This window comes from Atractosteus spatula, chromosome 10 (assembly GCF_055471065.1).
Source record: "Atractosteus spatula isolate fAtrSpa1 chromosome 10, fAtrSpa1.hap1, whole genome shotgun sequence".
NCBI lineage: Eukaryota > Metazoa > Chordata > Actinopteri > Semionotiformes > Lepisosteidae > Atractosteus > Atractosteus spatula.
The window spans coordinates 12508188-12518894 of record NC_142715.1 but is presented as its reverse complement, the minus strand read 5'-3'; the positions used below and the strand labels follow the sequence as shown (position 1 = coordinate 12518894).

The 10707-nt window shown below is 41.6% G+C and overlaps 1 non-coding gene across 1 annotated transcript; it reads right to left on the bottom strand.

Annotated features, from left to right (window-relative positions):
* Nucleotides 1–10151: 10151 nt before the first annotated feature.
* trnai-uau (transfer RNA isoleucine (anticodon UAU)) lies at nucleotides 10152–10245 on the bottom strand. The gene is made up of 2 exons: nucleotides 10208–10245; nucleotides 10152–10187 (listed from the first exon to the last, which is right to left on the bottom strand). It is a non-coding gene; the product is annotated as a tRNA-Ile (tRNA).
* Between the last annotated feature and the right edge of the window lie 462 nt (nucleotides 10246–10707).

Below are 10707 nucleotides of genomic sequence, written 5' to 3'. Positions count from 1 at the left end.
AACCGTGGAGAGCAGGAGAGCGGAAAAAGACCCATATGCGTAGCGGCGGAATGGGGAGCTAGCCCGGGCTCGTTCGTGCAAAGAGTTCAGGAGTGCCGTATAGAAACCAATGCCCTCAGGTAGCGGACGTGGGGCGACCTGGTGCTAGGCGGGTCTCAGGACATCTGAACGTCAATGCTGAGCCAGGGCAGAGTGCAAGACCCGGAAATATATAGCCCCAGAGAGAGAGAAATACCGGAAGGACAGCAAATAACCGGAAATGAGAGACAGAACAGAGAAGGAGCACCCTCTGGCTGCAGAGGGCATGACACCTACAACACTCTGGTTGCATAAGTGTGCACACCCTTTTATTATGGGGGCTGTAGCTGTGTTCAGAGTTAACCAATCACATTCAAAATCATGTCTAAAGTTAAGTAGCATACACCTGCCATTAATGAAAGTGATTCTACTGGGATAGCCATGGTCCTCAAGAAGGTGATTAAAAATATAAGGGATCTTATTGTTGAAAGGTACTGATCAGGAGAGGGGTATAAAAGAATATCAAAGGCATTGGATGTACCATGGAGCCCTCTGAAGATTATCATCAAATGTGGCACCACAGGGACATTGACAAGATCAGGACAACCTTCCAAAGTTAATGACGGGACAAGGAGAAAACTTATGAGGGAAGCTACCAAGAGGCCTACAGAAAGCTACAGAGGCCTACAGAGCTGCAGCAATTTTTGGTGGGTATTGGTCACTCCTTGCATGTGACAACAATCTCCCGTATTCTGCACGTCTGGGCTATAGGGTAGGAGGCAAGACAGAAGCCATTTTTCACAAAAAAATAAATCTAAATTTTGCAATAAAATGCATTCAGTCACCCTAAAAAATGTCTTATGGTCTTATAAGACAAAGGGTAAGCCTTTTGGCCTTAAGTTTAAAAGATATGTTTGGTGCAACACAGCCCATCATCACACACCACTTGGTGGTGGAAGCATCATGCTTTGGGGATGGTTTTCTTCAGCTGAGACAGGGGCTCTAGTTAAAATAGATAGGATAATGACTAGCTCCAAATATCAAGATATTTTGGCACAAAACCTGCTGGCCTCTGTCAGAAACCTGTCATCTAGACACTATTCCCAGAGCTGGATAAGTGACTCCAGATTCTACAGATCTCTAGCAATAGAGAAAGTCAGGCTACAGAAGTGGAGAAATGGAGAAAATCTGCTCTTCACAATGTGGAAAAATATTACCGAGACGAGTAAATTTCTTGAAGTTCAATACTCTATACAAGTTACCCCTACCCACCTGGCAAAATTTAAGGGCTTCAGTACAAAAGCTGGCTGAAACAAGCGATCGCTATTATTACACATTTTTGCAGACCTCACGGTGCTCTACACTGCTCTTTTCTAAACTGAGCTGCTCATTTGGAAACCAAAAGGCAACAGAGAGGCGTTCTTATACTGGGAGCCGAACCCGGGCCACCTGGGTGAAAACCAGGAATCCTAACTGCTAGACCAACATAGTCATTCTGTGCATAATGCAGGCAAATTGTAGTTCCTGTCTCTATGCCGTGCTTCCTTGAGAGCTAGCTGACAACCAGAGCGCTGCAGAGTCTAAACAGAAGGCCACACCTGCATTCAACATATTCACACCAGGACTTGAACACAGATACACCTGATGAAAATCTTCCCACATTATAAACTTGCAGCCCTGGGTCTCAGTTCGTTTTTGGTAGCCTTAGCCAATCAAAGCCTGTATGGCTCCCAATTATTTACAAAGAATTGTCCAATCACAGTCTCAGCTCTCATTCTTGGTAGTTTTCACCGAATCACAGCCCTCCCTGCTTTCAATCAACTGGGGAGTTTATCCATTTGTGTGCTGGTTAATCAATCCGGTTTTTCAAACTAGAAGTACGAGAAACTGTGGGCTCCTTTGTTTCTTTGTCCTTTTTAAAATATGTTTCTGGTTTGTAAAATAACTGTTTTTGACATTATTGACTCAGCTTTCTCCAGTGCTGTTAGAAATAAATATAAATAGGTATGTGGTATTTTAACTAATCTGGTGTTTGAATCAATTAAGGGGTGGCTCCATCTGCTTTGTAGTTATAAAAAAATAATAAAAAATGTAAGTGAAGCTTGATATGAGGGTATTCTGTGTTTTTACAAGTTCGGTACTTAATAGACTTTTGGGTTTGGATTTTGAATCATTATTGTCATGCTCAGGGTGGGACCAGCTTCTTTCTTCACAGTAATGTTCACACACAAGTAAACCATGTACACTCAGGAAAAAATCTCAATTTCAATTTCTCATCTAGTCTATTTTGATCTTACAGATTGATATTATTGATATATTATCTTATCTGTATTATTGATAGAGCTCATGTATTTGTTGTAGAGTATTTATATTATTGAGAGAACAACTGTATAACTGTAGTATTAACAGGGACTCTGCATTAAATACTATCTCCATTGTTGTAACTGCTTCAATTAATTCAGAGTAGCGGGGTAGGCAGAGCCTATCCCAGCATTAAATGGGCACAAGACAGGATACACCCTGAATGGGACACTACAGACACACACTTACACCAGGGCTGGTTTTCCCAGAAGCTAATTAACTAAACCCAAGCGAACAAGGGTACATGCACATACCCAGGGAGCAGATTGAATGCACGAAATGAACCCAGCAATGCTAACCACTGCACTGCCTCGTCACCCTGACAGAGATTTAATATAGAATAATCCACAACATAAGTCATTGATCTCCCTTCTTCCTTTATTTCTTATCTACACTCTGGTTTATCGATTCTCTCTTCCTAGTGTAGTGACTCCTTTCCGCTTGATTCTCAACTTTATTTCAGAATTTTTTTCAGATCCCTTCTTCTCTTCATTCTAGTCTGGTGAGAAGTCAGGCTCCAAACAATACCTTGAGCAGTTTCTGCAATTTTAAAATAATAATAATAATTAATTCTGCTTCTTCTACTAATGATATCACTCCTGCTGCTGCTTACAACAGTAAATTCCCCCCTTATGTTTATAGTACTGATGACACTACTAGTGCTCTGAATAATATCACAGCTGTATCTACTGCTGTTCCTGCTAAACCTACAGTCTGGACATACCTAGAGGCTGCTCTTCTCTTCCTTCACTCTCTTCTTCTGAGCTTTCATTTCTCTCTTCTTTTTCTCCACTTCCCATCTCCTCTTCTCGACCTCCTGCTTCATCTGTTCCATCTCCTTCTTTTTCAAGATTTCCCCCCTCTTCTCCTCCTCTTTTTCAAAAAACTCTCCTCCTCTTCATCTCCTCCTTTTCCATGATTTTACCCCTCTTCTCCTCCTGCTTCATCTGTTTCTTTTCCTCCTTTTTCCTCCTAGAGTCTCTACAGTTTGTACAGATGAGACTATACAGTGTGTCCAATAAGAGTCTGTCCAGGTGAGACTATACAGTGTATCTAGTAAGAGTCTGTCCAGATGAGTTTATACAGTGTGTCCAATAAGAGCCTGTACAGGTGACTCCACACAAGGACAGAGGTTCTGTTCACTTCTCACCTGTCTCTGAATCTCAGGAACTCTGAAGTTCCTAAAAGGAGGGGGCTCCTCCAGGGGTTGATGGGGGCGGCATGGCACAGTCACCAGGGGTTTCTCTGAGCTCAGATGATTGAGGAGGGAGGGCCCAGGGGCTCCGAGGTCCAGGAGAGGGAGGGATGAACATCTTGTTTTCTTTAGCAGCCTCGCCCATCTGGATCGTGCGTCTCCTTGGCTGTGGAGACTGAAGACACACAGAAGACCTTTCTGTTCCTGCTGAGTCCCACAACAAGTCAGACTGTCCTAAGACTACTACAAAGAGAAAAAATTAACCTGCTATTCACAGACCTCAGCTACAGGGACTCCCAGGTAGTTCTGCAGGATGAGGTAGAGCTATGCTGCACACTGGCGGAAGCACTTGTCCACCTCAGAGAAGTCACACCTGACCTTCATGTTTTCTAAGTAGGACTTCAGTGTCTCCTTCGCCTCCTCCTAGTCATCCTGCTTCATGATTCCTGTGCCCTGGAAGGGAAAATCCTAGGAAAAAGGGGAGAGAGAATCAGGCAAGATGTCCTGACCATGTCTGCTGCTGTCAAACCAAACCTCCATTATCAGAGCTCCCGTTGTGTTGCCCGTTGTCTTCACTGTTTTAATTTTGGGATTTGGTAAAATTTCTTATCATATCCTCTGTGAAACTTCACTAACTCAGTACCAACTCCTGTACCAGAGAGAGAGAACAAAGACAGTGAATCATCATCATACCTCCACAGCGCCAGACAGGAGATGCAACCTAGGGGTGGAACTGTGGTATCTCTAAAGCCAAAAGAGAGAGGGAGGGGGGTCACCCCCCTGTTAATAGAGCCAATAGAGAGACAGAGACACCCCACTGTTAATAGAGCCATTAGAGAGAGGGGGAGTAACCCCACTGTTGCCATCAATGACCAAGAGTCTCACCACCCACTCTATGATGCCTGCTAGTGGTGATCTATAAGCAGTGTGTCTTTCAGCCAACCACTTGAAATAACAGCAGGCTGGTGTCCCAGCCCAGCTCCTGTCTCTCTCCCCTTGGATCTGGGAGATTTCCAGGTTGAGTGGGGTGACGCAGGTATCTTGGAAAGCTGAGGGGGTCAGGAGAGTCGCCCCAGCCCCTGTACCGCCCTGATACCACAGTGTAAGCTGGACAAGAGGAGGGGTTTCAGGGACTCACCAATCCCACATATGCTGCCTCTGATCCAAACTTGGCCAGGACCTCATCGTACAACTCCAGGCAGTCCAGCTGGATGGAAGACATCGCATTCTGAGCCCAGGTCCGCACCCGGCTCTCCTCAACCTAGAGAAGCCCCTCCAGTTTGACCCGCAGGCCCTCCCCGAGCCACCACAGGGCAGCCGGGGCCTTACCTACACTCTTACCTACAGTTACACTATAACTAACACTTACACAAATACTGCCAATATTACAACAGTAACACTGCAATTAAGGCTTACAGTATCATTATTACTAACAATAACACAAACTTAGTAGTACACTAATAATACCAATAATAACAGTAATACTATCAAAACAACTAACATGACAATGAATATTAATATTCTGACACTAACACTATGATTATCACTAATATTAACATGAATACTAGCATTAAAACTAAAATTCAAAGTAGCTCTATCATCACTAATTCTCACATGAATATTAGTTTTCAGTAGTGCTATCATCATTAATACTCACATAGACAGACAGACACTACACATACTCATGGACACACACCCACACACATCAAACACTCACAAACACCCACACACCCACAGACACCACATACGCTAATAGTGATAAAAACACAGCACTCACAGATTTCTGTTCGTTGGTCTGGACTCTAGAAAGTTCTAAAGTGCTCTAGAAATTTGCAAGCGACTCTGGACCTCAACACCTGTTGATGGGTCACTTCTGTCAGACACAGCATTGGAGCCCAAGCCCACCTACACACACATTCACACACACTGACAGATATACACCCACACAATCACACACATTATGACATACTGACAGCCACACACTCACAAACACACACACAGATAGAAACTCACAGACACACATTCACAGACACACACATAGACACAACACACACTCACAAGCACCACACACATTTATACACACAATCAGACACTCACACACATACTTGCACACATTCACAGACACACACATAGACACTACTAATACTTACAGACACACACCCACACACTGATACACACCACACACTTGCAGACACACACCCACACAGTAACAGAAACACACCTGCACAATAACAGACATATCACACTGACAGACACACATTCAAACACACACACACCACACACTCACAAACACCACAAACTCACAGACACACTCTACAAACACTTATACTTATAATAACAGTAATGCTATCACTAAAACTAACACTACTGCTACTGTTAATACTGTAACAGTAACTCTATAATTAAATGTAATATTAACATTAATATGACCATTAAAACTAAAATTATCAGTAGTGCTATCATCATTAATACTCACATGAACACTAGCATTAGTATTAAAACTACCAGTTGTACTCTCACTAATATTAACATAAATACACTAGCATTCGTATTAGTTGCTGTCCGTGACGTCACACCACTCTTTGTGACGAAGGCGAGACACCTAGCCAGGCATAGTGACGTGCCGCGTGTCGCCATGGTTACCATACTTATGATTTGTAAACAAATGGAAAATGCATTTAAACTGTTACTTACACAAATTTATTAACTTTGAATGTAATTTTCTAGCTCTAGGATACAAGTCCTAAATAATAATTTGAATAAATCATTCTTTAATTTCAGATTGAACATTATTAACACTAAACGCATGTTAATTAATCGATATTGACTCTATTCTAGATTTTAAAATGGGTCAAGAACGGGAAAAGAATCAGTGCTCACCAATCGGTGAAGTTAATCGATTATTCTACGTTTTTTTAGTTGAATTAATTGCTTGTCGATAGATAAGTGATCAATAACTCTCCTCCGTGCGCTCTGCGCGTCTCCCGCGGTCTCACTCTCTGATCCCGGCCCTCTGCCTGGTGTCTGTGACATCACAGCGCTCTTTCTGACAGAGCAGAGCACATCTCCGCTGGAGGAGACTCCTGTCCGGAGCCTGGGGGGCTTTTCTTACAGATATAACATCTCCAGAAACAAAACACACTGGGCTGTTAAGAGAAGCGATTCATAACAGCAGGAGGAGGAGAATGACAAACCGAGAAATGAAATACATTAAACACCAACAGAAAAAATTGTTTACTTCACAGAATAATGCGTTATAAAGCATACTCCTGTGGAGCAGAAGAGAAAGAGAAAGAGCACACGTCTCTATAATAAGCGCTTTTAAGCGTTTTACACGAATCTCCATAGAATAGAAGCCAGGAGGATCAGACTCCTGATCCTGGAGGTTGAAGAGCAGCTCTTGGTTTTATTTCTACCCGAGCTCTCAGTTCCTCAGCCAGTTTGATTATTTAATTAACTGTATAACTGTTATCAGACTCTGTTTAACTGTATATTTATAAGACTCCCCATGAGAGACGTGTGGGAGACGCTGAATCCCAGGGCTGGTGTGGAATCACACACAGACAGGTCTTCTGTCTGATCTGAGTCCCACTGCTCAGAGCTACAAACTTGTCAACTAGTCACTATTGTAGACACGACCATCAGTCTGCTGCTGCTGATAATCATATTACACTTATAAGAGTGGCAATACTGCTGTTCATTAAATAAGTAAAAATAATAATAAGAGATAATCACATTTTGCTCAATTGTCAGTCAAACACTTCTGACAGATAGGTTTATTCCATGCTGAAAAAAAGAAGAAAGAGAACACAATGTTTCGGCCGTGGAGCCTTCTTCAGGTGTGAGAGAGACAGGGCAGTAGGCAAAGGTAAAGTAGTGGGAGAACAAAGGCTGGGAGGGAGGAGGAGTGAGAGGTGGGAGCAGGGGACAGAAAGAGAGGCCAATCAAGAGGTGTGAAGTCAGAATAGATGTAGAGAGGTGTGACAGAAAGAGGGTCTTGGAACAGCTGTGAAGAGACGGAATGGTGGTTTAGTGAGAGAAGCGGGCAAGTGGCCCAGGGAGGAAGAGATTTAATCTGTTTCTCTACTGTGCATGTTTAAATCCACTTAATGTTGAATATTAATATGGAATTTTACAACTAAGGCTAAATTTTGGTAGCTGAAACAGAAGTACTGTATAGTACAATTTTGTTTTGATTTGAACCGATGTTTGCACCTCAATAATCCATTCGTCGTCGAAAGAAGCAAAGGCAGATGTGTATTGAATCTCACGACGATCCTGTTCTCAATCCAAAAGAAAGGTTTAATGTGATCCCACTAGAAAAAGAGTCAATTTCTATATCTAATGATGTCCCTCAAACATTTTGTAATATCTCTGGGAGTGTATACTGTAGAAGCCTGGTTATCTGCTTAAATTCAAACTAAACAGGACTATGGGAATGAGATTTGATTTTGAACTGGGATTTAAATAAATAGGAACGCTGCACTACATTGTGCTTTATGTAAGACAAAAGGTGGGCTTCCTGTGTTTTCGATTACTCAGTTGTAAGAGCGGAGGAATATAGTGGAAACAGCTGGGAACTCTTTGTTCTCTGGTTTGAATCTGGCTGGAAGAAAGGTGTTTTTTATGTTCTTTAATCAGAAAGTGAAAATTTGTCATTCACTTAGTTGTCCAACGAAAGCTGAGTAAACGGTGAAGCAGAGCCTCTTGTTCTGAATTCTTCTAACATTTTCTAGGCTTGTAGACTCCTCACTCTTCCTAAAACAAAGTGCCGCAGATAAAGATACAGTAGTTGTCGGGAGTTTAGTTCAGTGGTAGGGCACATACAGTACAGTACCTCGCATGTATATGGCTGTTTTCAATCGCCGGCGTCTCCACTCTGGATTTCTTCCTAAACGCGATATCTTTCCTTACTTGTGTGTGAATTTCAGCGCGACACATAAAGCCTTTGTCTGTTTTATAAAGATTCTATTTTAAATCAATTAAAACAAAAGAAATACTAATTAAATACACATAGAAAACACATGTATCTAATTAGAACATTTGGGCAATGTATTACTAGCAGTGGAGCTGAGCTCAAAGTAGAGCAGTTGATATTGTTAAACCACGTATTGTTTTTGAATGACGCTACTAAGCACTGGCACGGTGTTTGTGCAGTCCTTCCCAACCTTTCTATCGACTGGATGAGTCTCCTGTTCCATCTCCAATTCTTTCCGCACATTTCGCCTGTTTCACCACCATTATCATTAGACTATAGCCACTAATACGAGAATACTGTTCTGAAAGACTGTCTTAAATAATAATGTTGAAAAGGGTAATGATAAGAGTTTTTTTTCATTAAGGTAACCGTACATTTGCCTGTATAGTACAACTTATTATCTGTATCTGCAAATCCCCAATATTAATGCTGTCTCCTGAGAAACACAAGTGTAGAGTCAAATCATATTAAATCATACAACAAATCTATTCAATTAACACTCCTATGTGACAGAACACATTTAAGACTTACACCCCTTTAAATATGTATTTCCTTCATTTCAGTTCTCTCCCCGGGATACCTGAAAATTCATTATAGCATAATAAACTCTGTGCATGCATTACCTGTAATACAGCTACTAATAAAGATAACATTAAACGTCATTATTAAGATATCACGCTTTTATTAATAAGATATGTATTGATAAAATTCCTTGTGAATAATTGTAGTGTCTGGAAAGCAATTGTTCATTACTTAATGACGATATTATTTCCACTACATTCAGGACAGTTCCAATGTGATCTATTGTTCCGCTTAGTCTGCTTAGTTTCCTACTTTAGTAACGTCTAATGGGCAGCAGCTGTTATTTTAGGTTTGTTGCAATTGAGAACACGTTTGGTACAGAGCTGCTGACAAATTTCAGCAGCCAGTTTGTTTCAACTGACCCGTTGTAGCTACCAATCAGAAGCAAGGAGAAACAAACATTAGTTTTGCCCTTTTTTTAAAAAAAAGGAAAACAGAGTAGTAGTTTATGTGGTAATTTCAGGTACAATTTATGAACTAAAGTTAACTAGTCCCACAGTAATGCGTGGGGTCCTATCAAGAAAAAAAATAGTTGTAACCCGAAAACACAACAAACACAAAACGAGAAGTCTTCCGGGAACCTAGGTAAATCCCTGTAGTAGTCTAGCAACTATAAAAAAACAACCAAACGCAACAACTTCAAAAGAAAAAGAACATTAAAAACAAATCTGGGGAACAACATAAACACAGAGTCTAATGCGAGAGCTTTATCAAATCTTCAGTGCTCCTCTCGTCTCAGTAGACCTCTCTCATATATTTGTGTACAGGTCAACTGGAGGTACACAGCTGATAGTAATTTAAGTAGGGAGCTGCATAAGCATGTGTGGGCTGCAAAGGTTTATTCTATGCTGGTTTATTCCATGCTGAAAAGAGAAGGAAACACAATGTTTCAGCTGTGGAGCCTTCTTTGATTGTGACTAGAAATAAACCTTTACTTGTTCCTTTGATGTTAATTTATCTCCATCAAATACCTAAGAGTATCTAAACTCGACAGTTGCTTTCAGTAGCTGAAAACACTGCTCCAGGTGAGGCTTGAACTCACAACCTCGGCATGACTCCGCTGTGTACTGCTGTATAAGTACCACGCGCTGACCGATTGCGCCACTGGAGCTGAGCAAGTTGTGCTCCTCATACAGACTGACGCTGCAGAAACACAGGGTGAAAACGGTTTCGGTTGTGGATCCATCTCCAGATGAGGAAAAGGAACAGTAAAATAGCAAGGAAAATACAAGAAAAGAAACTGAAAGAATTGTGCTAACAGCAAAGGGGGACGGAGGGAGGTGGTCGGACAAGAAAATCAACCCGGCGGATTATTTGTAGCGACATTTTTGAGTCAATCAGCACACGGATTTCTCTTCATGTGCCTTAAGCTGTGCAGTTTGTATTTTCTATGTCGACAGGTTTCTTCAGAAGTCCAGTAAATTGACAATAATGGAGAACTAGCTGACGCACCCCGTCGTGAAGACCCTCTGTAAGGTGATTACACGTTTCATTTTCATGTCGCCTCCTTTACACGCAATTGCAGCCCCGACACTGAGAGAAAGCATGAGAAACGGCTTCAATTTCAATGTGA